The sequence below is a fragment of the Dermacentor silvarum genome, chromosome 4, assembly GCF_013339745.2.
Source record: "Dermacentor silvarum isolate Dsil-2018 chromosome 4, BIME_Dsil_1.4, whole genome shotgun sequence".
Classification (NCBI taxonomy): domain Eukaryota; kingdom Metazoa; phylum Arthropoda; class Arachnida; order Ixodida; family Ixodidae; genus Dermacentor; species Dermacentor silvarum.
In genome coordinates this window covers 154,640,686-154,667,486 of record NC_051157.2, presented here as the reverse complement: position 1 = coordinate 154,667,486, position 26,801 = coordinate 154,640,686, and the positions used below count along the sequence as shown (strand labels likewise).

Here is a 26,801-nt window from a genome sequence, read left to right as displayed (position 1 = left end):
CCTCGTCACGTTGTATTCCTTCATTCCTTTCCTCTTGTTCGCGAACCGCTGCACGAGGTGCGTGGCGGTGGTCACTTTATTCTGCAGTCGCGTAACCAGCTCGCGGTTGGCTCCGTTCTCTTCCAGCCACAGGCCGAGCACTCGCAATTTGGACGCCATCGGTATTCGGGTTCCCTCCCTCGTCGTGACGCGGACGCCCAAACGACGGGCGTCTAGCACATCCTGCGGGAGGGGTCCTTTCTTGCGTGGTCTGTGGAGTAGGATCTCTGACTTCTCGGGTGAGCAGACGAGTCCCGTGCCTTCAAGGTGCCACTCCACCTCCCGGACGGCCCGCTGCAGCCGATTTTGCATTTCGCCGACGCTCGTGTTCTCCGTCACGTCATCTGCGTAGATCGTGTGATTGATGCCGTCTATCGCGTCGAGACGCTCCGGCATGGCGACCATGACGAGGTTCAAAAGCATGGTGGAGAGTACGGAGCCTTGCGGCCTTCCCGCACCCCCCATTCGGACCGTTCGCGGCGTGGCCCCGTCGATCTTGACCGTCGCCTCACACCCATTCAGGAAGCTGCTGACATATCGGTGGAACCTCGCCCCGAGATCGAGTCGTCTGATCTTGTCCAGTATGGCCATGTGCTTCACAGTGTCGAAGGCGCTCTTGAGGTCTAGGCCGAGCAGAGCGCGCACGTGCGTGCTCGGAGCGTTCAGGACCTGTTCCTTGATCTGCAGCATGGTATCCTGCGTGGAAAGTTCCTTCCGGAAACCGATGATGTGGGTACCGAATGCGTCCTGCTCCTCAAGTAGCATCGTGGCCCTGTTGAGGCAGGCATGCTCCATCACTTTCCCGACGCAAGACGTGAGGGAGATTGGTTTCAGGTTTTGGACCTCTAGCGGTTTACCCGGCTTTGGTATGAGTATAACGTCCGCGGTCTTCCACTCTTGCGGAATTCGGCCCTCCTTCCAGCACGAGTTGATGTACTCGCAGAGCTTCTCGATGGCGTCGTCGTTCAGGTTCCGCGGGATATTGTTGGTGATCCTGTCAGGAGCGGGCGCCGACTTGGTCTTCAATAGCTGGAGGACCGCTCTAATTTCCTGCACGGAAAAGTCCGCCTCCAGCTCCTCGTTGGGAGCCAGCGGTACTCGGGGTGACTCTTCCCTTCCGGTCGAGCGAGGTTCGTCTGCACGACCTCCTCCGCGAAGGCTTCCGGGTCTTCCTTGTACTTGTGTCGCAGCTTGACCATCGCTGTACGGGTCGCCGTTCTGGTGCTTGCCGGGTTGAGCAGGTGCCTAAGAATCTTCCAGGTGCGTCCCGCGCGCATGTTCCCGTTCATCGTGTCGCACAGCTCCTTCCATTCTTGTCCGCACAGGCGGGCGCAATGCGTCTGGATCTCCCGGTTGATTTCGGGGATCTTCTTGCGCATCTTCCTGTTGAGTTTTTGCTTACTGGCTCCCCGTTGCATGGATTTCTTGGCCGCAACGACATGTGCCAGGCGGCTGTCCACTCTGGACGGTTGGGGAGCGACGTCGTCCCCGGCTCCGCGGGATCCGTCTCCTCCCCTCTGGGGGGGTTCTTGTCGCCAGTCCATCCATTCGATCTCATCGGTGGCTTGCTTTACGTCCGCGAGTAGTTCTCTGCACCATTCGCTGATGTCCTCGATCGGGCCCTCCTTCTTGTACCCCCAGGGCGGTACCCCCAGGTCGGTCCGCGCCCGACCAGCCGGAGAGGTCGGGGGATGTGTCGCGGCACACTCCCTGTCCAATCCTGGTGTGCGACGCCGGTTCGTTGAGTAGAGTCAGGCCGAGATCGTCCATGAGTCGTCCATCAGAAGCGAATGCATCTTTAACGCTTAACCACTGATCAGAGAATAGCTGCTAGTCATTTATTGTCTCATCTACTAACAAGATACGATATGCATTAGAGTATCGCTAGTTATGTCAAATGCGCGACCGCTAATTGCAAACAAAAACGCCGGCTTCAAAATCCGCGGCGCCAACCGCCGTGCCTCCGCGCCCGGGGAGCGATCTTGCTGGCGACTGGAGCGCAGCCGCTGCTGTCATGACTGTTTGCAACACTCCGCCGCCGCCGTTTCTCTCGCCTCCCCCTTCTAGCCACCCTACAAAGGCAGCGCAAACGGCGTGGTGAAATTCTTTGCCGACAACGTCAAGCTACGACACAGTGCCGAAGAAATTTTCATAAATGACAGAGGAATGGCGTTTACAGCGGAGCTTACACAAGTGACCTTGCAGTACAGCCAGACAATCCGCCGGAGGACAAGCGCCTACGACCCGCACATGTATGAGCTTACGGAAGGCCTGTGCAAGACACTTCGCGACATGTTTGTAGTGTACGTCGAAGTCCAATAGAAGATTTGGGATACGGTCCTTCCGTATCCAATATTCACTTACAAAACGACAGTGAAAGGAGCAACGCAGACGACTACGTTCAAACTGGTTTACGGAGGGAACCCTGCGACGATACAAGAAGCCGCGATGTCGCCGCATATCTACAGCACGCCGAAGAAGCCCGACATATTTGGACGATGGCCACCTCCATTCGCCGCTACCGGTGTGCTTGAGCGTAAGTATTGTGGGCACATGTTCGCCCAATAAAGAGTTAAATTCGTGATACGCAGTTTTGTTATAGCCGTATTCTTCAGCGCAACTAAAACGGGGGAGTATACGGTCAAATTAGGGAAATTCGCATCGTTTTAAGATGTGTGCCCAACAGCCGTAGCGACATCGTGACGACACGCAGGAAGCACAAAAAAGAACAGTTATGTTCAAATTATGTTACTAGAAATGATTTTTTCGACCTCCAATATGTGCAGATATTGAATTTATATCATTTTTTGTCCCTCTACAAATGTGTCCGCAGCTCAAATTGTGGTATGTGTACTATAGTTTTCTCTTTTTGCAGCCTATGCACTCGAAATCTCCATGTTGTTTTCTCGAACTGATAACGCTGCAATTATTGCGAAATCAATGTCTATTTTGGCGTTTTTTCACACGTAAAAAATAATAACGTTTTAGTAGCAACAAATGAGTTGAAAGGATACTCTTCAATTTTACTGTCATTCAATAAGGCATGCCATACTGACCGATGCTGTTCTTTATTTACCCGCTTAAATCATTTTGTGAGCTAGGAACATCGCGTTTACTAAAAAAAAATTGTGGTCTGCGCTATGCTGACGCGGATGCTTGCGAAGAGCTCGTATTATGTACGTGGGCTTTCTGGTGCTAGCCAAGCTACTGGCGAGAACTTCTATTTTATTTACGTGGCTGTGGGCTTGGAGCGTGGCGTTACAGAGGTTGGCCGATTCCTTGCTCATAACATCTTACCGCCGTAGAACTCGGAGCCCACAACGGTGCAATGACAGTTTTCTTCTTTCCCGATCGGTACGTACGGTGTCATAGCTGTACCAAACACTCATCGCACGTTAAAAGTGAAATTACGGTTACATATTAGGCGGCATATAGAAAGTCTTCGAGAAGACATACAAGGTGCTTAGTTTAAAATACAAATCTTCTCACAAAGACAGACAGCTGCACGTGTTTTATTAGGACATATTGCAGTTTAGGACATATGTGGCATGAGACACTGCGGGAGAAATTTATATCTTCAATGTACGTGCCGTCTATGCACTGGAGTCGCCACTAGAAGCTCCTGGTGTGGAGGAGCTGGCGATGTTCATGATACAAGTTCCAGAGCCACTGCACTTTCCCTTTACGTAAATCAGTGCAGCATCGTGACCTTCTGTGCCCATGGATTCCTGGAAAAAAAGAAATATACGTATTTGCGTGAAAACGGCATTCTTATTCTGCATCCTTACACAGTTACGGCTATTTGCGTTGAGAAGGATGCTCACTGAACCAGAAGTACTGTGCATGAGTACTACAACCAATTTCGTGGACGTTATTGAATCAAACACTTCATTTTGATGCTATAAAAGCAAGTGTGAAATATTTCATTACAAATGCGGTGGCAGTGCAGTTATTTTTTCGCACTTCTTGCTACATACAGGGTGTTTTACAATATTTGAGACGAATTTTTAAAATATGCAAATGCCACGTAGCCGGAAACAGCCAAGGTAATGTTGTTTGCTGTCGTTTGGAGACGCTTGACGTTCCAATGAGAAAATTGTAGAGCCACATGAAAAAATGCTTATACAGCTTTCTGTTGCTCAATACGCACTACATAATAGTGTTTTTCCGAGCACGAAAGCCAGCGAATACACGCAAAGTGCCTGGAGCGGCCAGTTCAGCGGCAATTAGTGGGCTTCCTTCACGATGGGAAAATCACTTGCTTAGTCCGTGCTTAGCGATCTTTAGCACGCTGTTAAGTAGAGACCACCATACGCATGGAGTTGTTTGGCAAAAAATCAAGCAGCAATGGGCAAACGCTATCAGATGGATAGCGGCAAGCAAAGCAACGTGACAGTTTATTGACCAATTGCGTTCACCCAAAAATTTGACGTTCAACGGAAAGCCTGCGGCAGATGAATGAATGAATAAACTTTACTGTACGAAGAGTGGTGTGGTTAATCTTGGGTGGAGCCTTCTTGTAGAGCCCCACTGGCCGCGGAGGTACACCGGGCCTGGTCCAGGGTCGCCAGTTGGCTTCCCAGTGCCAGCTCGGAAAGCCGTGCCTCCCAAGACCACGTTGTCAGTGTCTGTGATGAGCTCACCAGCCTGGATACTGCCTGGGCTGGGCGCTCCGTACACTGGTAAGTAATGTGTGTCAGTGCGGCTGTATGGTCGTTGCACCAGGGGCATACCCCGGTTGTATACACCTCTGGAAACATTGCTTGCAATCTCGACATGTGTGGGTAAGTGTTGGTTTGAAGGTGGCGCCACTCCCTGGCTTGTTGGCTGCATAACTTGGGATGTGGAGGAGCGTACTTCCGTCTGGTCAGGCATTGGTCCTCCAAAGTCTCCCTGCTTGTGAGGGGATCTTCATGGTGGTTTGTAAGGGGCCTCGAAGAGTCTTCTGCGGCTCGGCCAGAAAGTGCGCGAGCTACGCAGTCGGCCTCCTCGTTGCCTTCCAGGCCTGTGTGCCCTGGACACCAGACCCCTAGGTCCTCAGTCAGCGTGGGGCCCAGGATATCGGTGACGCACCTGGGAAGTGTGCCTCTAAGATATAACTGACAGGCGGCTTGTGAATCCGTCAGGATATATGCGGAGCGACCTCTGCGTTCTGCTTCTTTGATGGCGAGGGCTATGGCTGCTAGCGTCGGTATTGTAAGTATCAGGATCGTTCCTTCTCTGGATGAGTTTTCATGCTCGCGCTTGCCGGTGCTTTTGGTTGTATAGCGGATGCATGTTCTTGAGACCGGTTCCACGATGATGCGAGCCCGTAGGTGCATCGGTACGATGACTGTGTCGTCTCCGCAGTATTGGGGGGTGAGCGAGTATCCCAGTCTTTGCAGTAGTTTTCTGTCCTGGTGTGTGGTGTTGAGTCGTTCTCTTTGTGCGATTAGCGTTGCAGCTGCCAGTTCTTCATATGTGTTATTTATGCCGATCGACATGAGTATGTCTGTGCTCGTGCAATTCGGAAGTTGGAGCGCAGCTTTGTATGCGATTCTTATGAGCTTGTCGATGTTTTCTATTTCGGTCTTGCGTGTAGCTTGGAAGGGCCGGGCGAAGATGATTCGGGTGAGGACGAAGGCCTGTACGAGGCGAAACATCTCGACTTCTTTCATCCCATGCTTACTTCTTGCTATTCTAGCTATGAGGGTTGTAATACTCTTGACTGTGTGTTTGAGTCTGTCTATTGCCGTCTTTACGCTGTTATTTTCTTGTACGTGCATGCCCAGGATTCGTGCTACCGGGGTTCTGTTGATGCCTTGTCCGGCAATCGTCAGGTTAAGTGGGGGTGCACGGTTGGACTGGGTGCGCGGTGGTCTTATCTGCAGGTATTCCTATTTGTTTGTGGCGCAAGTCATACCTGCTGCCTGAAGGTAGTTTTGAATCTTGTCTATAGCGTTTTGCAGGACATCTTGCCGTTCTCCATAGAGCCCTTGGTTGCCCATAGTGTAATGTCATCCGCGTAAAAGGCACACCAAAGGTTCGGTATATCCTCCACCTGTAGGACTAGCTTCCGGAGCCCGATGTTAAACAGGAATGGGGACCGGATGGAACCCTGCGGCGTGCCTTTCAGTGGAAGGTCGTATGGTGGTGAGGTAGTGCCGGCCATGCCAATCTGTGCCTTGCGATTGCCAAGGAATGTAGAGGCATAATGGAATATGCGTTCACCGCATCCAATGGCTGTGAGGCCGTCTAGTATGGTAGAGTGCGCGATGTTGTCGAAGGCTTTTTCGATGTCGAACGCAAGGAGTAAGTTGTTGAGGCTACCTGGAGGTGGGTTGAGCACCTCCTCTTTGAGCAATAAGAACATGTCCCGGGCAGACATCCCTCGCCTGAATCCGTAAATATATGTTGGTAGGAGCCCCCGTTCTTCTGTGTATTGTTCGAGGCGAGTGAGTATAGCTTTTTCAAGCAATTTGCCCATACACGATGTTAGTAATATTGGTCGCAGCTGTTAAAGGCTTCTCCGTTTTCGTGGTTTCGGTATGAGTACGATCTTGGCCATTGTCCACTCTGTAGGTAGTTTTCCTCTCGGTTCCCATATTTCTTGATTGAAGTGGTCCGTGATGGCTTGTAATGTGTCAGTGCTAAGGTGGCGTTTGTAATGCCGTCAAATCCGGGTGCTGTATTCATCTTGAAGCTTTGCGCCGCTGCATACACCTCTGAGAAGGTGATGGGTGCGTCCAGCTCGTGGTTGTGTGTTCCTTTGTATTTTTGACTTGTTATTGAATTCCCATCTCGCTTGCATTCTCCTGTGTACCGTTGTTTCAGCTCTTGTATTACCTGATCATGGTCCCCTTGAAATTCCCCTGCTAACCGTTGGAGTGTAGCATTTGTGTCGGTTCTTGTGGTTGAGGGGTCCAAAAGACTCCGTAGGATGTTCCATGTCTTTTTCGTGCTTAATGTGCCTCTTAGGGAGTCACAGAATGTGCGCCAATTGTTATGGTAAAGTTCTTTCGCGTATGCGTTCGCTTTCTCTGTGAATTCCGCTGTTCGGAGTCTCAGTTTTCTGTTTAATTTCTGTCGGCGCCACCGTTTGGCGAGTCCCCGACAAGCTTCCCAAAGGTGCGTCAAGTGGTTGTCGATTTTAGTGCGGCAGAAAGGATGTTGCACATCCCCTGCCAGGGTTGTGAGCGGTGGCACTTGCTAACACTCCCCGGAGTAGATATAGTAGACAGACATAAATACCACAGAAAGTGGATGGGAAAACGGCGCCAGGGTAGCTCAATGGGTAAGAGCATCTCACGCGTAATGCGAAGATGTGGATTCTTATCCCACCTGCGCCTAGTTGTTTTTTATCGACTTTCAATTCATTTATTTGTCACTTCTTTACTTCAATTAAAGCCTACGAATAATTGAAGTCGCACAGGAGGTCCCGCCAATGGTCTTTAAAACCTTGGGACCTCTTTCTGTATATGACAACTATGTAACCTTTTTAGGTATGTAATAAACTTGAATTGAATTTTCACTGTGCTGTCATTGGTGTCATTGTGAATATATATGTATATATTGTGGGCATTTATTGTGCACTTCTTCATCATCTGTACATTATCATCATGCGTGTGCCCCTCATCTTCATCGCGCGTGTGGGCGCATCATCACAAGTGCGGACTGTGTCGAAGGCTGTTCAGGCTGGTTGTGGACGCCGCCCTTGTTCGCCGTGTCGTCTCTCGGGCTCAATAAAGGTCCGCCCTTACTGTGACGTCACAAGTGGTGGAGGTGCTTCTTGGTTCCCCGTCCTCTACGCTCCTGGCCTACTCCCTGGAGATTCGTTCGGGTCGCCGCTTGTGCCCACTGTCCGTCAGCATGTCGCAGGACGACCAGCCTGGTGCTTCTACCCTAACCATCCCCCCTTCACAAGCCGCACCTTCTGTGATCATCCGCGGCCACCAGCGTGATCCCCATCTGTTCGCTGGTCTTCGCGGTGAAGATGCTGAGGACTGGCTGGATGATTACGTGCGCGTAAGCTCTGCTAATCGGTGGGATGATCCCCAGAAGCTCCGCCATGTCTCGTTCTACCTGACCGGTGTGGCGAAGACCTGATTTTTCAACCATGCCGTTGATTTCACCGATTGGACGAACTTCAAGCAGCAGCTTCGGCAAGTTTTTGGCACGCCGGCGGTTCGCTCCGCCGTTGCGAATAAAACTCTGGATGCTCGCACACAACACTCCGGCGAGACCTACACATCGTACATCGAGGATATGCTTGCACTCTGTCGCCGTGTCAATGATGCCATGGCTGAGTGAGGACAGGATACGCCACATCCTTAAAGGTATTGGGACTGTGGCCTTCAACGAGCTCGCCGTCAAGAACCCGGCTACCGTCGCTGACATCGTCTTGACGTGCCAGGGCCTAGACGAGCTCGAGTCCGTACGCTTGCAGCCGGACTTCAACGAACACCGTTCTGCGGCAGACCCTGACTTGCGTATGATGACCCGGGCGATCATACGCGAAGAACTGCACTCACTTGGCTCGTCACCTCCATTGATTCCTGCTCAGCCTTCTGGTGCAGCATTGCGCGACGTCATCAGAGAGGAACTTGCGTCAATGACCTGCTCTGCGAATGTGGACCCTCCGGCCACTCGCACCTTACCAACATACGGAAGGTTGCTACCGCGCCCCCAACTAGTGTACGTCCAACGTTGCCTCTACGCACATACGCGCAGGTTGGTGTCGCTCCTCCGGCCAATGTCCCCTCATTACCACTTGAGCCGTCATCGCCCCATCTGACCGCACTATCTCACAGCGCACCAAGCGCCCCTAATACCAGCCTTGGCGACCGTCTCGTCCTACCTGTTATTACTGTGGTTATCGCGGCCATATATCACGTTTTTGCCGCAAGCGCCAGCAAGATAAGCGTCCCGGGTACGACTTGTGTGAACGCGATGTGCATTCTGGTGGGGCCTCTTACCAAAGCCGTCGTTACGCTTCCCCTCCGCGCCGTTTCCCATCTCCGCCCGCAACGACCGAGACGCCGAATGGTTACCGCACCACCAGACGCCGATCACCTTCGCCCTTCCGCCGCTCCTCGTCACCGCTTCGGCCTGCCTCATTCACCTCTGACCGCCGCCCAGAAAACTAAGTAATGCAGTTTTCGGAGGAAAAACTGAATTCACCGACAGGACTACAATTCCTCCAGCGCGCCCTTGTAACATGGTGTCCGTGTTTGTTGACGGTGTGCACGTTGAAGCTTTGGTGGACACCGTTGCGACTTTATCGGTTATACATTCCGATTTGTGTAGGCGTCTCAGGAAAGTTACGACGCCTTATGGTGGACCCGCGCTTGTTGCAGCTCAAGGGAAAACAATCCGCCCTTCCGCGTTTTGTACAGTGCGTGTATTCATCGATGGCATCGTCCACTACATAAAATTTGCTGTGCTGTCGCCCTGCTCCCACCAGCTCATTTTAGGATGGGATTTCATTGCCTCTGCTTCTGCTGCTATATGGTGTGGGCAAGGTGTCGTACATATGACCGACACCGACTATTCGCTCGGCGATGAACCGTACCAGCCACTTCGTCTACTCGCTGCAAAAGATACCGAGCTACCTCCAGGCTGTCAGCAAATTCTGACCATCACGTCCGACGTCATCGACCATGGCGATGTGTTAATGTTACCTTGTGCGCGTTGGCTCACAAAAGGGATAGCCATTGCTTCACGCCTAGTTAGGTTTAATAATGGTTCTGCGCTTCTCGCAGCAAGGAACACAACATCTGAGAAAATTCTACTTCCTAAAGGCACCACTTTGACTTGCGTTACTGATTCAGAGCCCCTGTGTTGTCGTTCCCCTCAAGGCTGCTCCCTCTGAAATCCCTCCTGCTGGACATTCTGCCTCTACCTCCGCTCCTGCTGCTGTAATCAGCTCGGACTTGACCCCTTCGCAGACGCAACAGCTCCTTGCCTTGTTGAAGAAGCATGAATGTTCATTTGACGCCCATTCTGCAACATTGGGACAGACGACCATCACAGCGCATCGAATTCAGCCAGACGGCAGATCCATCGTGCGTCGCCGGCAGTATCGCGTGTCTCTAGCTGAGCGCAAAATTATTGAGAAAAACGTCGCCGACATGCTGCAACGTGACATAATTCGCCCCTCTGCTAAGCCCGTCGTCGTCTCCCATTGTTTTGGTCCGAAAAAAAGATGGCTCCGTGCGTTTCTGTGTAGATTACCGAGCGCTCAACAAGATCACGCGCAAAGATGTATACCCCAAGCCTCGCATTGACGACGCCCTCGATTAACTGCAAGGTGCCGAGTACTTCTCCAGTCTTGATCTGCGTTCAGGTTACTGGCAAATTCCGATGCACGAAGCCGTCAAAGAAAAAAACAGCGTTTGCAACACCAGATGGTCTTTACGAGTTCAACGTTATGCCCTTCGGCCTCTGCAATGCTCCCGCAACTTTTGAGCGCATGATTGACGCCGTTCTGCGTGGCCTGAAGTGGAAGACCTGCTTGTGCTATCTGGATGATATCGTTATTTTCTCGTCGACATTTGCACAGCACCTGCAATGTCTCGACGATGTTCTTACGTGCATAGCCAGTGCTGGTCTTCAACTCAACACCAAAAAGTGTCATTTTGCAAGCAAGATGATCAAGGTCTTAGGTCATATTGTAAGCAAGGATGGTATTCGACTTTTTCGTGACAAGATTTCGGCGGTGCTTCACTTTCCTCGTCCAGAAAAGACCAAGGACCTACGCAGTTTCCTAGGCATCGCTTCCTATTTTCGCCGATTTATTCGCGATTTCGCCTCTATAGCTGCACCTTTACACCACTTACTTCGTTCTGGTGCTCCCTTCGTGTGGTCCCCTGTATGTGAATCTGCCTTTGACCAGCTAAAGGGCGCTCTCACATCTGAACCTGTCCTGTGTCATTTTGATGAGACTGCACCCACACTCTTGCACACGGATGCTAGCGGCCATGGCATTGGTGCTGTGCTCCTCCAGCGAGACAACTCTTCGCGTGAGAGAGTCGTTGCGTATGCCAGCCGCGTGCTCACACCTGCCGAGAAGAACTATACCATCACCGAGCAGGAGTGCCTCGCTGTCGTTTGGTCCTTCCAGAAATTTCGCCCTTATCTCCATGGTCGCCATTTTACCATCGCGACGGATCACCACGCCTTATGCTGGCTTTCCACACTCAAAAACTTGTCCGGGCGTCTTGGTCGCTGGATTCTTCGTCTGCAAGAATATGACTTTGAAATCATCTACAAGTCTGGTAAGAAGCACCAAGACGCAGACGCTCTTTCTCGCTGCCCGCTTCCTACAGCCGCACTCATCAGTGGTTCCGCCACCACCTCCAGTGACGCACTCACTGACGTCTCTTCTACGGAAGTTCTGTCCTTCGCCACTCTTGATCATCTGACTTCGCACGACCATGAATCATTTTCGTTTCAACAACTCGCTGACTCGTACTGTGGCCGTATTGTAGACCACCTTCGTGGAGCTTCGCGCCCGCCTAACGCCCGGCTTAGTCGACAGCTGACACAATTTAAGCTGGAAAACTCCGTGCTGTACCGCCATATCCACCATCCTGATGGACGACGCTGGTTGCCCGTGCTACCACGTTGCCTTCGTGCGCGTGTCCTTCAGGCTTTTCATGACAATTTGACTGCTGGTCACCTTGGCAACCAGAAAACTTATGACCGCATAAGAAGTCGCTTATACTGGCCTGGCCTGTCTACCTGTGTGGCGAGATACGTCGCTTCCTGCGCCATTTGTCAGCGTCGCAAACGTCCAACATCAGCTCCTGCCGGGCAACTACTACAAGTCTCATGTCCTGTGGAACCATTTGAGGTTGTTGGCATCCATCTCTATGGGCGACTTCCCATGACTCCCACCGGTAGTCGATGGATAGTGACAGCCGTCGACCACCTGACGCGCTATGCCGAAACAGCTTGTGTAAGTTCAACATCGGCTTCCGAAGTCGCTTCCTTCATTCTTAAATCCATAATCCTGCGCCATGGCGCCCCTCGTGTCCTTCTGAGCGACCGCGGAAAGACATTCCTTTCCCAACTGGTAGGCGAAGTGCTCAAACCCTCTGGCACCACTCACAAAACTACATCAAGTTATCATCCTCAGACCAACGGCCTGACTGAGCGGTTTCATCGTACGCTCTCTGACATGATAGCCGCCTATATTCAACCCGATCACAGAAACTGGAACACAATTTTGCCATTCGTCACCTTCGCGTATAACACCGCCGTTCAACGCACAACAGGTTATACGCCATTCTACCTTGTTTATGGCCGTTCACCCAGTTCCTTTCTCGATGTTTCTTTCTTCTCTGTCCCTGTCAGTCCATCTCGATCTTCCTGCGAAGAATATGTTTCCCGCCTCGTCCATTGTCGCCAGCGTGCCCGCGCCAACACCGCAGCCAGACAGCGGGACTGCAAGGATCATTATGACGCATATCATCGTGTGGTATTCTACAACCCTGGCGATGAAGTGCTGCTCTGGACACCAGTTCGCACTCTTGGATTGTGCGAGAAGTTTCAGTTTCAGTTTATTGGCCCCTACACGGTCCTGGAAATGACTTCTCCAGTTAATTATCGAATGACCCCTGTTGTTTCCTTAACTGACCGCCATTGCCGCTCTACCGAAGCGGTCCACGTTTCTCGCATGAAGCCCTTCACGCGGCGTTCCCCGTACCTTTAGGCTGGGGAACGCTTTCGCGCCGCTTTCGCGCGAGGGAAATTAGTGTGGTCATTTATTGTGCCCTTCTTCATCATCTGTACATTGTCATCATCATGCGTGTGCCCCTCATCTTCATCGCGCGTGCGGGCGCATCATCATCAGTGTGGACTGTGTCGAAGGCTGTTCAGGCTGGTTGTGGACGGCGCCCTTGTTCGCCGTGTCGTCTCTCGGGCTCAATAAAGGTCCGCCCTTACTGTGACGGCATAATATATATATTGCAGCGAAGAAGAGGAACGCTATAGTGGGCCATCCTCTCCAACACTTTCTAGTGAGTTAATCTCTCCAGCGCTTTGTTCGGGGAACGCCTTTCTTACTGAGAGTCCGTGCCTTGCTCTGACGGTTGGCCAAACCTCTGGAGACTAATAAACAACTTTATAAGTGGTGGAGGGTGTTTCGGACTACAACGTCAATCTTGGAACTTCGATCCCATACCCTACGCTCAACCACGCCTGAAATCGCATCCCAGCAAACGCGTCCTCCTGCATCCCAGAAAGTGCCTCATCAGTCGGGCATGTGCTGTGGTGTGCCTCGCCACAGGGACCCTGGTATTTTTAGCGGCAGGGTCCTGTCTAATAAATATAAATTTATTACCCCTGAAATTGTGTATCATTTGCAGAATGTAATACTAGTCTTGGGCACTAGACCAACGGCTAATCGGCAAAGAATGGGCGATCTAAAAATTCAGTGTCCACAAAGAAACCTTCATAAAACGCGGTCCACCCACAACAGCCTGTTTTGTCTCGCCTCATATGTAGAATTTGGGTTCAACAGACATGATTGTATCGCGAAAGCAAAAACACCCTTCTCCGTAAAATGCTTGAACAAGTCAATCCTTGTTAAAAAGCATTGAAAATTACTTTTCAATTACATTACTTTTTTTGTTGTCGTCTAAATACACTGAAATGGACATGTATCTGTGTCATTCAAGAAATTAAATTTTCAGAAGACTTATGAAGCTCCGGGCTCATGATAGTTTTTGTACTACAAAAAAGTGCCACCTACTGGAAAGATTTGAGAAACACTGGTCTAAAGGTACGCCCTGGAGCACGCGCTAATTCACATTCACGCATGTACGAAGTGCAAGCATAGTGTCTTTATTTATACACTTCAACGGCATCTCCAGAACGCGTACCGGGAGTGTAAATATGGGCTCTTCGCTATCACACATATCATATGTTGTATGCCAACAGATCCCTCGATGCACTTCAGCCTTGGTGGCCCGTGACCCACGAACCACCCCTGCTTCAACTTTAATCCCTCGCACTGACCCTGGCATGCCCTGATGAAACCGCGCCACCTCCTTTCTAATAATCTCGAATGATTACATATCTGTTTGCTGGTAATAACAAAATTTCCGCATACTACGAGAGCATACCGCGAAAACTGCTATAGATACCGCGTTTTGAGTGCTCTGTGTACTTTACCACAATACGTGACCCACAAGTGCAGATACAGGGTGCCGGTGTGCTTCGTGTCCCTCCTGTTGCAGCGGTGTTGCAATTGCCGGCTGCATACTTATATGAGTAGCAGATTGACATTTAAGTATCCCAGATAATCCGGTTCGAGGTATTTCAAAAAGGTTGCTACAAGGTACGACGAGGTGACCAAGGGGCATTTTGTAGCAGTTGCCTTTCGCAAAGTCGATAATTTTATTGCGGTATTGATGATAAGCTGGTTATTGATGGTAATCAATTGCGTAAGCATCAAAGTAATATTCTTGGTCCCATTATCTGAAAGCATCATCTTCAGTAGTGCCTAGCTCGCTAACTTCTCATAGCCTGTGCTATCCGCGTTTCAAAGGCGTGGGTCGGAGAGCTGTGCTCGTATTAGGGGTTTCCGAAAACTAACACTGCCCAACAGTTTGGCCTGCGTTATCTGGGGCACTCTCTAAATTTTGTTCTACATAAGGGCATACAGAAAATTCTGTTTCGCCAACGTATTTACAAATCTTGCAGACGCAGGTGGCTATAAGATATTTCGGCGTTTAATCCACCGCAGAGTCGCCATGGGATTCGGGGCATTACCGAAAATAGTTTACAAATTCCATGTATTTCAGACAGGGCTAGGGTAATGCGAAAATAAATGCACCATACATTTTTATTCCCTATGCGCGCAACATTAGGTTTTAGGGGTCATAAATGACGGCTACATTGAAATATGGCGCCGAAGCCACTGAGCATCACTTGATGGCAGTACTGGATGTGCTTGCAGAATTTCTTACTTTTTCAGCGTACCTCATTCTGGTAAGAGTTTCACTTCCTGTGACTGCGTTTAGAAAAAATCCAGCAGATCCCACGCCCTGTGGGAATCGATGTTATGCAAAGCAGTGTGCGGGGAACCTACCAAGTTAACGGAACGAGCATCAGAGCACCAAGACGTAGGTGGCTTGTTCATGACCTACATGACACGCATGTGATGACGTTAATGTCATGAGTCCTCCGGAGTCACTTTAGCTACACCTAAGACACCTTAAGGCGTAATCCTTAGTCATGCACATGAGTAGGACTTCGACCATATTAACCTTTAGCCTTTTTGTTCACTTAGAACCACATCCGAACCCATTACATTGGTTTTTGAGTGTTCTTTTTTCGCTGAGTCATTGTTATTTTTGCTCAGTAATGGTCATGACTATGACTTCTATCACAGTCCTTTAGTGTTTCTTTCACTTAGTGCCCACGTCCGAAACAATTTCAGTGGTTTTTGAGTGTTAATATGTTTCACTGCGTCATTGTCATGACCTACATAAGACGCATGTCATGACATATAATTTATGTTCCTCATATACGCTTGTCATAGTATGCCAATTTTGGTACATACCAAGTTAACGAAACGACCATGAGAGCACAAAGACGTAGGCGGCTAGATATATACTGTCAAAGTAGTACTGTTCGCCAAGAAACGCTTCGCATTAAAAAAAAAACATAAGCTGAATCACTCAACATTGCTAATCCCGGCCCTACGTAAATTTTTCGACAAGATAACTTTTCATTAGGGCAAATACTTTGTCATAATGCTGGCTACAAGCCGGGCTGTCATCGCTGCATCATTGTCGAATTCGTCTTCACTGTCCTGTGAATGCGCCCAGATTTGTTTCAACATGACGAATAAGAAATCTTAACAAATCACGCGCGGCGTGATGAGGTTTTATAAACAACTCTGTACTTTGGGCCATGTAGAATCAATAGAAAAAGTCAGACAAGCTGGACCTCATGTGGTATGTGGCAAACTGCCCGATACTACTAATTTTTCGAATTGTGCATATCGTGAACGGCAGAGATATAAGTCACTTTGAGCAAATCGTAGGCGTCGAAACACTTACCACTAGAATGGGGTTTCCTTTTGACATGGGGTCGGTCTCCTGTATCACCATTACCTGTAGAGAATATGAATAGTATAGCGGCATTATTGTTATCAAAGCTTCGGCTGAAGATTCTTTTTTGGAAAGTCGAAATTCAAAGAACACTGTGGCTTCTGATCCTAAGAAAACTTTTGGTTCTAATGTGAATTCTATACGACGAACAGTGCCATTTTTGCGCTCGCATTTCTGTTCGCTTTGCGTGGCAGCGCGTTCACTTGTCACTGCATTCCTAAATCATGGCTTACTAGTGGAATACGGAGTATCGTTTCGATTACACTATTACCCATTTCGTTTTCTTTTCTGAGCCGTAGAATAACAATGCTTGCGCCTATCAGAAAACAATTTTTACAAATTTAGGCATACTCCTAGTGCCTCACAGGAACTGACGTCTATAATAATGGCACATAGCTAACGCAAAGTGAGTTTGAAACAAAACACACGAAGCTGGCTACTGCCCGAAAGAAGGTAGCGGTAGCTGACGTAATTTCGTAACAGAGGAAAAAGAAAAAAAAATACAACAGCAAGGAAAATCATTGTGTCTTGTCTTTTTTCGTTGGTGTCCCAATATGCAGTTATATGAGCTTGTGCAACTTTTCGTCCTATTCCAGCTGACAAAAGTCGCTACCCTGTTTGTTCCTCGTATCTCATTCTAGCCATCTCAGTCACGAACGCGTCCCGCTACTGGCCCTTGTTGCAGCTTTTGGTTTCGCAGATGCTCCCAAGGAAACTTGCGGCGGCACCCGCTTTTTTTGAACACATGTTCTAACAGCTTCGGAAAGGAGGTACTCATGTTAGCAAACCAAACTTCAAATATTGTGGTGCCGAAGGTCATTCTTCCGTGAACAGATGAGCCCGTTAGCGTTTCATGCGTTCGCGTAGGGTTGCGGGGCCTCCATAACATAATGAGCTTTGTAAGACGCGCATCCAACTTGTGCCTGTTTTGTGAGGGGGTATTCAGGTATAGCAGGGCGCCAATGTCTCTTCGTAAAAGGCTGTAGTTTGTGGGGCGCGGTGATGGCTAAATGATTCCTTGGCAACAATTTATTAATGCTTAGAAAGTCGAAAGGCACAGAGTGGCTGTGAAGCAAACAATGGGAGCGTATCAAAAGCTACATACTTAAGACACGCTTTTGAAAGTTTTTTCGGTAGGAGCGTCAAGTAAGTACTGAAGTTGAGGGGCTGTGGGCAAGGTATGATGTGGATCAGGGGTCGTATGTAATTTGCGTTTGAGACGTGCGCGTGAAGCATAACTTGACGCAGTATTTGACATGAGTCGCCGTGAGCCTGGTGTTCTGATTATTTTCGCCTTCATGTCGTCTCCAATGATATATTATGACAGCGGCTCATACTTATAGTACGCTCGCATTTCGTGGTGAAGATAACTATTTCCCATATATTGGAGCCGTTTGTAAGTCCATACACACTGCAGAATAAGCAGGAAAAACAACACATTGATGCAATAATGGAGCATATACATGCGATCGTTGTTGACTTTGTGATATAACTTACTTTCTGGCGCATGGAGCAAGACACCATTTCTCTAAAGATTACAAAGCCACATATACGAAACCTTTACGTCAATATTCCAACAGTTAGCTCACCCAGACCTGCTGAAAAAGTGCTTAGACGGCAAGACACAAATGCTAATGAGTCATTTAACCTTGTCGTGTGGGAGCGCGCACCGAAAATGTGTTCCTCGGAATGGAGATGCTCAAATCCTTTGATGCTGTGCTCATGTTCAATGAAAGTTGCATGGCAAGAGTTAAAGTCCCTAAGGGATTTGGCATATCACCAGGGCGTAACACTGTGATGTGGTTGGGTGAAATGGGCCGCCGTCAACTGTATTTTGCCAAGAGAGAGGCCGAACACAAGACAAAACAAGCCATGGAAACCAGAAAACAAGTAAGTGAACTGAAGCATAGCTGCGAGTCGGCCTAGTTGGAACAGATTCATTTTCTCAAAATTTTTGCGCGCAAATAAACAGGGACGAAGAAAAGGAGACACAAGGACGAGCGCTTACCAGAACTGCTGGGTTGTTTAAGCCATAGTTCGGACAAGTAGAAAGAGGGCCGGAAGAACTAGAAATGAACTGAAGCATAGCTGCGAGTCGGCCTAGTTGGAACAGATTCATTTTCTCAAAATTTTTGCGCGCAAATAAACAGGGACGAAGAAAAGGAGACACAAGGACGAGCGCTTACCAGAACTGCTGGGTTGTTTAAGCCATAGTTCGGACAAGTAGAAAGAGGGCCGGAAGAACTAGAAATGAACTGAAGCATAGCTGCGAGTCGGCCTAGTTGGAACAGATTCATTTTCTCAAAATTTTTGCGCGCAAATAAACAGGGACGAAGAAAAGGAGACACAAGGACGAGCGCTTACCAGAACTGCTGGGTTGTTTAAGCCATAGTTCGGACAAGTAGAAAGAGGGCCGGAAGAACTAGAAATGAACTGAAGCATAGCTGCGAGTCGGCCTAGTTGGAACAGATTCATTTTCTCAAAATTTTTGCGCGCAAATAAACAGGGACGAAGAAAAGGAGACACAAGGACGAGCGCTTACCAGAACTGCTGGGTTGTTTAAGCCATAGTTCGGACAAGTAGAAAGAGGGCCGGAAGAACTAGAAATGAACTGAAGCATAGCTGCGAGTCGGCCTAGTTGGAACAGATTCATTTTCTCAAAATTTTCTACTTGTCCGAACTATTTTTAGCCAGCATAAAGTAGACACCTATGCACAGCTACTGAACTAGAATGGTACACATGCACTCAACAGTTAATTTTCTCTGAATGGTTTTATTTGGAAAAAACAAATACTGGCTGTGTTAGTAAAAAAAATGCGCTGTTGATCTTTGACAAATAATCTTAGTTCTAGTTCCACTGCAAGACAACATGATCGCGAATCAAATGAAACAAACCCGAATGCGCTACACCGAGTAGTTGCTGAGAAAATGGGTCTCAAATAAGGCTCAAAATTCATGGGAAGCATAGGGCCTACCCTGTGCCTTTAATTGCATGAAGGACTGGTGCAGGCAAGTATTCTTTGTGGACAAAAAGCTCCTGTGTCAATTGAGCCTTGTTGTATGCACACAAAGTGCCGGCATCTTCTGGACAGAGCCCGTGCCTTGGGTCGATATCCGTAGCCAACATATGAAAATACGTTGTCCAAAAAGCTTTCCGCATGCTTACCAAGTCTACAGTGTTTCTTCTTATGGCTAAGCCAAAATATGTTTGTATTTTGTCAATGCAAGTGTCAGTCAACCGCTCCTGTCCTGACGGACCTTTGCCATCACAGAGCTTTGTGCCTTTGCTTTCTTTCTTCAACTTTCTTAGCCTGGCACCCATTCTCTTTTGTACGTGCCCAATGCACTCTTTTGACATGATTTCCACAAAATTTACGTTTGGAAGAAACCATGAGTGATTGCTAGGTTGTGCTAGGTGGAAAAAGGGGGCGTGGGCGCTCGTCACTTGGTTTCGAAAACCTGGTCTTTTTGGCTCAATCAAAACGCAGAAAAACATGTGGGGCACGGGATATTCTTGAGGAAGGCCTGAGCATTCCAAAAAAGTGAAAAACCAAAAGTCTAATTAAAAAAAAATTTGCCCTACCCTGTGTCCTTAAGTGACTCCCACAGGAAAAGCGCGCGTACTGCTAGTCAATTGCCCTGCTTCTTATAATATGTGGTCCTCCAGAGGACGTCCTTCATTCATAGGGTGGCTGAAGATATCGGTGGATCCCGTTACATTCAAGTGAATCAACGGAAGTGCATGGACGCACAAACTAAATAAGCGTATCTGCCAAGAACAAAGAACTACACTATTTATACCTTTTTACTGTTGGCGTCAACTCAACCTCCGAATATCTCCCTCCACGTTGCGGAGCCTAGCTACAGAATAGTACGGGTTGCATGGAAAGGCACGGGTTCGTTCTCAATTGCTTGAACCTGTTGGTGGCTATTGTTTCTCGTACTTGCCTGGAATGCCTTCTAACATGTATTTTGTTTTATAAACTTCTGCGCCTGCTTTAAAAAAGGAGTTGCAGGATTTGAGGACCATTTACCTGCCAGAAAGTAATTGGTTGCATAATTTTGAAACGACCGTGGCAGTTAGTACACTCAATAAATTCTTGAAGATCACTGCTAAAGGAAATACTGGATTTTTTATATATTAATAGCAAAGATTTTATATTGTTACGATACGGAAGAAACATATAAAGATGTATTTAAACTATTTACAAGATAGAGAACTATACATAAACAAGATGGCTGTCGAGAGCAAGTCCATCTCTACACGTGTAATTGTCTTCCTCAGGCTGGCGCCACTATTGGGTAGCGCCGTAACATAACCCCCGCGTGTAAAGGCGCCGTCTCGGCGCTAACTATAAGGCACGTGAAGTCGCGGCAAAGTAACGCTTTAGCCGCGACACATGCACAACGTCAGTGGGGCCACGTGAGTCGAGCGCCGCAATCACGCAGTTGAAATCGCCAAGCTGACGCAATTTCTTGTAAGGACCTGTGTAGCACAGCATCAGCTTTTCAGACAAGCCATTGCGGGGGGAATCGAACGTGCCGATGTCGGCTGTCGTTCCGTATCTTGTGCACGGCTTGAGACTCAGTGAGACGGGAGCCGGCAATCTGGCGCGCGTGTGAGCTCTGGCGAAGACGTCTTAAGCATATTCAGTGGGAGTGCGCGTCGAGGAAGGAAGCAGTGTGTCAAAGGGCAGAGTAGCGTGGCGGCCGAACTGAAGGTAAAATGAGGAAAAGCTAGCGGCCTCGTGACAGGACAAATTATAGGCGAAGGTCACGAAGAGTAAGGTGCTGTGCCAATCACTGTGGTCGTCAGAAACGTACATAGGCAGCACTTCTGTCAACGTGTGATTGAGCCGCTCCGTGAGTCCGTTTGTCTCTGGGTGGTAGGCGGTTCAAATCTTGTGCTTGACAGAACAGGAGCGAATGAGGTCTTCAAAAACTCGGGATAAGAAGGTGAGACTGCGATCAGTGAGGAGCTGCCGAGGTGCGCCGTGATGGAGGGTAGCGTCATGTAAAAAAATGTGGTTGATCCCTCTTATATAGGAATCGGTATAGAACACGAAAGTGAAACGTGTCTTCACAGAAGTAGTGTAATGTTTATTGCACATTGATATATAATGTCTATTGGTGTTTTGTGGCTAAAGCGCCCTTAGGCGTTGATGCACCCACGCTGACGCCTGGTGGCACGTCTCCTCCATCACGACTACCAACGTCGATGACCATGAGCAACCGTCGTGCATATGGAAGCTGCACTACGCTGCACACGCTAGCACAACGCGAAAGACGAAGCACGTAACTGACACACTAATACAACGCGCAAGACAAAGCACGTAACTGAATCGTCACCGAGTCAAATCAGCGCGTACAGCGCGTCGTAATTGCAGCCTCCGCGATCAACTTCAGAAACATTTTCAGAGCTAATTGCGGAGGCCACGCTCCGCTGTGCTGAGTACGGTGATGATGATGATGATGATTTATTGGCATCCCCTTTGAAACGGGGCGGCGACAAATAGTCACCTAGCCTGCTTGATTTAATCAGGTATACTATACATGTTCTTTATCTTGCATTTTTGTATACCTATCATTATTTTTCTTTTTCAAAAATTTACCTTGTACCGCTGCCTATGATTTTAAGAGATCAGGTCGCATCCATCTTTTCCCTACTTTTTTTCCACCAGTACTCTAATCGTCTCTTGCTGATCTCTACGGCTGATCTGTTTATGTTTCCTTCCACTTTAAACCCAAGCGCTTCTGGGAGTTGCACGTTACCTACGGTTCTCGCTGGGTGGATCCCGTCGCATTCCATTAGGATGTGCTGAGTGGTCTCTGGATCTTTACTGCAGTGGCGGTGAACGCCACTACCAACGCCACCTAGGTGGCGTTGGTAGTGCTTCTTGATGCCAGCGTCCCTTCGAATGCTGGCATCGAGGCGTCGTAGTGCTGAGACCACCGAAGCGTTCACTGTCGGTGCGCGTTAGTGTCATAATGCAGTACTTCTCTTTTCTGCTCGTAGGCGGCGGCACCGCCCCGAGCAAGAGCGCGGGTACACGGAGGAGTGTTAGATATATAAGGCGCGTCTGTGTAGCTCTCTGCAAATGCGTTTGTGGCGCAATGGGTTAAACGCTCGGCGATGTATCGTCGCGGACCGAGAGGTCGTGGGTTCGATTTCGAAATTTTGCATGTTTGTGGAACTTTTTCTTCTGGTTTCTTTCTTTGTATTATGTTCTATGACGTATTTCCGTGACGGAAATACGTCAGTGAAGTCTTGGTGGACCCCGGCATAAAACACTTTCGTGTTAAAAAGTATGCCAACTCAGTAGCATAGCCTAATTGGGGGAAAATCTCGCGTGATCACGTACCTGGTCACATAATCAGTCGCGATAACAACCCTCTTATTGCCAGATTTGGACGTATAAGAAGGGTCGAGAAGATCGAGACCGACGCAAGAGAACGGTTCTGAGGGCACATTGATGGGGTGAAGGCGTGGAACGGGCAACAGAGCAGTTTTTGTGGCCCGGACAGAGCGCATGCACAGGCTGCAACATAGCGGCTCACTGAGCGGTACTGGCCTGGCCAGTAGAAACGGCGCCGTACGCTAAGTACGGGAGACGCCGAGGTGGCCTGCAGTAGGAGCGTCATGCAACTGCGTGATGCAACAGATGTCCAGAGATGGCGTGGGACAACAAGTAAATATTCTGGTCCTTCAGGGCGTAAGCTGCAATGGTAGAGAACGTCGTCGCTAAATACAAACATGTGCAGCGTGGGCTCCGAATGTCCAGAATTGAGACGATCGATGAGAACACGTAAGCAGTCATCACGCCGTTGTTCAGTGGGAGTGTCACGCATATCAGAAATGGCTAGGACGCAAGCGTCGCTTCATCCGCATCATATTCAGGCTGGTCGATAGTATGACGGGAGAGGCAGTCGGCGTTCTTGTGCAAGTGGCCTGACTTGTAGAAAACAGCAAATTAATATTACTGGAGCCGTAGCGCCCATCTACCCTATCATCTAGTTGGATCTTTAAGGGACGAGAGCCAACACAAGGCGTGGTGATCGGTAACCACGAAAATTGTGCGGCCGTGCAATTAGTGGCGGAATTTGGCTACTGCGCAAACTAACGCCAGGCACTCCCCTTAAGTAATTGAAAACTTCCTCTCGGCGGGTGTTAGGAGGCAGCTGGCGAATGCAATACGCACTCTGGGTTAAGCTGCCTTCGAACGAGTACAGCCCCGATTCCATGGCCAATGGTATCCGTGTAAAGTTCAGTGGGAGCCGATAGTTCATAAGAAGCCAGTAATGGAGGAGCCGTTAGCAAGCGTACGAGGGCGGCGAAGGCTTTGGTTTGAGCAAGACCTCATGTGGAAGCAACGTTCTTAAGTAAGTCGATGAGTGGGCGAGCAGTGTGTGCGAAATGCTTGATGAAACGACGGAAGTACGAGCATAGTCCGACAAAGCTTCTTACATCTGCGGTGGAAGACGGAACAGGAAAGTACTGGACAGTGGGCATCTTGTCAGGGTCGGGTTGAACGCCAGCGGAAATGACGAGATAGCCAAGAACGGTAATCTCCCGACGTCCAAAGTGGCACTTTGGATGATTTCAGTTGAAGGTCGGTGCGTCAAGAAACAGCAAGTATGGCCGACAGACGCGTTAGATGACTCGCAAAAGTAGATGAAAAGATTATCACGTCATCTAGGTAACAGAGCGATGTGGACCATTTATAGCCGCGAAGTAAGGAGTCCCACATTCTTCCTATGGTTGCCGGGGCATTACAAACGCCGAACGGCATAATCTTGCATCGGTAGAGGCCGTCAGGTGTGACGAAGGCAGTTTTCTCACGGTCCATGTCATCTACCGAGATTTGCGAATAGGCTGATCACTGATCGAAGGTCTATGGATGAAAAGTACTTGGTTCCGTGCAAGCAGTCCAAAGCGTCCTCTATACGCGGCAAGGGGTAGACATCCTTGGCGTCATTTGGTTGAGGTGCCGGTAATTGACACAAAAGCGCCAAATGCCGTCCTTCTTCCTGACAAGGGCAACAGGGGACGCCCACGGATTGCAAGATGTCTCGGTAACGCCTTTAGTCAACGTCTTATAGACTTCTCGTTGTATCAGTTGTCGTTCAGCATGAGAAGCACGATACGGACGGCGGCGTATCGGATTGGCGTCTCCAGTATAAAAACAAAAGGTGACCACTGATGTCTGGGATAAAGGGCGGCCGTCAAGGTCAAAAATGTCGCGGTAAGTTTCCAAAAGACTTAGGAGGTCAGCAGCTTGTGCAGGGAGAAGGTCAGGTGCAATAATCTTGCTAAGATCGTCTTTGACAACAGTAGGTGAATCGGGGTGCTTGCAAAGGGTGATGGAATGTCGTTTTCCGGTGTATTTAATGTAAGGTATGATTCAGCGGATTATCGTCATATTTGAAGTTCTGCGCTTTCACAGCAGTCTCTGCGCAACCAACGACACTAGCAATAATTTAGGAAATAAGGATTGTCTCACCACATACACCGGTGGCAGCCGCATTTTTTTTTCGAGTCTATGTGACATACAGTTTCCAGCTAGGCGGTCATCCAGTGTAGTATATTAGGTTTACAGCAAATACACCTGAAAGTTTGATTACCTTACCGTGCACACATTAATCATAAGCTTAACAGAAAACCATAAGTATGTCATCTTTGAATGCACAATTATCGATGTTAAGTAATGTTGCATCTAACAGCCGTGATATAGTCAGCAACAATCTTCTAATACAATGATGCACTCCATCTAATCGTGAAGATGAACAACTGAGGGGCTGAAGCATTTTGTTAGTCGCCTGACCACCGCTCACTGTGATGAGAGGCGCTGCTTAACGCTCCCAGCGTCATACCTTGTTCACATACAGAAAGACCCAATCATGTCGGCGGCGGAAGGGTGTCGTCGTAGCTGAATTGGGAGAGCATCGCATTGCCAATGTGAAAAATGTACAACGGGCTCCAAACGGCGGCACGTCCCTTCATTCGTCGACGTTCACGTCTCTTTATATCAATATTATGATGCATTTTAAATAAAGCCACAGGTACCTTGGTCTGTCCTTTTCTTAGCTTCATTCTCTGCTGTAAAGCGGTGAATTTTAGCTGAGCACATAAGTGCGATACCTTTTCAATATCGGCTAGAAAACATTATTAAAATTAAGCTTGCCGTAGAATTTCGCAATAGAAAAATGAGTAAATACAAAGCCGAAAATTTCTAAATGATAGTGAGAACTTATTTTAAAGAGCCATGTAGTCATGATTTGTTAGGCGAGTAATATCAGTCACTGTCATAAATGCACCTCATTAGGTGGACATGCGAATCGTTAGCGGTGATTATACAGAATGGTGTTTGAATTATATCAAGTAAAAATGTTATTTGGTATATTGGAGTACGTCCTAACGAAATTAATTTGCTTCACTATTTTTATTCGCTTTCGCAAACTGTTTTACGACTACAGATTTACGTAGCACATGCACTTACTTTTTGGCTTCTCTCTCTTGACTTACTGTACATTTACAAATCTTTTCGGCGTACATCACCTGATAGACTTTTTATCTAATATAAAAACGATTTAATTATTTCATTCATTTAGATGTCACAGAATTATCTTTGTCACACTGGCTACCATACGAAACATTATAGCTGTAGAAATGCCTGCAGACCTTGGTAAACGGGCTGTAAATGGTATTTGGAATTTATTGTACATAATTATACATTATATAAAGCGGGTAGTCGGTTCATAACCTGGCAACCTAAGCAACTCAGAGAAAAGATTCCACCATTTGGATTGGCTAGAACTGGTGGTGGTGGTGGTGGTTAAACTTTATTTCCAAAAAGGGTCCTGAAGGACACCAGCCTGTTCGTCAAGGTGTAAAGGGCACCTCCCACCTCGGGACGGGGAGCCCTAGGCTCTCCGCCGCTTCGCGGGCCTTCTGGACAGCCCAGAGTTGGTCTTGCACAATTTTAGGATAGTTCTGTACTAATATTTCCATAAACCGGTATGCAATACAAGCTGATTTTGGCCACGGTAAACTAGACTATCAGCAAAAATCACAATTCAGTAGGTTTTATAAAAAATACTGTCTGTTTCAATAAAAACCTCGGGTACATGAAACAATTAATTGTGCGCAATGACTCACCAAGCATTCAGTGCCCTGTGGAAAGCCTACACTCGTTGTTCCTACTTCGGGAGGACATGTGACTTGGCACACCAGGGGGATGCCTTGATACTGAACAAGAGAACATGTACTAAATAAAAAAATGACATGCTATACAGGTCAGTAGAGCTAAGGTATATCATGCAATTGTTTTCTAAAGATTTTAAAGCTAAAAGCTTGGAATGGGTGTTAGACAACCTACAGAACGAAGCTTTTGGTTGAAGCGGGGTGTCAACTGAATATAGCACGCCAAGGAAGAACATCTTGTGCGCAATCGCAGGTGGAGGAGATCATGCGGCTAGTCCTGAGCGGCCGCGCCTACTTGCCGCTCCCCCAGACCATCGGCACCATGGCTAACCGGCTCCGATATACTGAGGCCGCTGCGGGTTTTTCTTGTCGGCCGCGTGCGTGTAATGGGCACGGGAGTTCACACGCGAGAGAGGCAATCGTCCAGTCGCCGCTACATTCATTTTGACTCTACACGG

At 48.5% G+C, this 26,801-nt stretch overlaps 1 long non-coding RNA gene across 1 annotated transcript; it reads right to left on the bottom strand.

Moving 5' to 3' along the window:
* Positions 1-3,591: 3,591 nt before the first annotated feature.
* Positions 3,592-26,389, bottom strand: LOC125945217 (uncharacterized). Its single transcript, XR_007466702.1, has 3 exons — positions 26,299-26,389; positions 16,092-16,145; positions 3,592-3,767 (listed from the first exon to the last, which is right to left on the bottom strand). It is a non-coding gene; the product is annotated as an uncharacterized LOC125945217 (long non-coding RNA).
* Between the last annotated feature and the right edge of the window lie 412 nt (positions 26,390-26,801).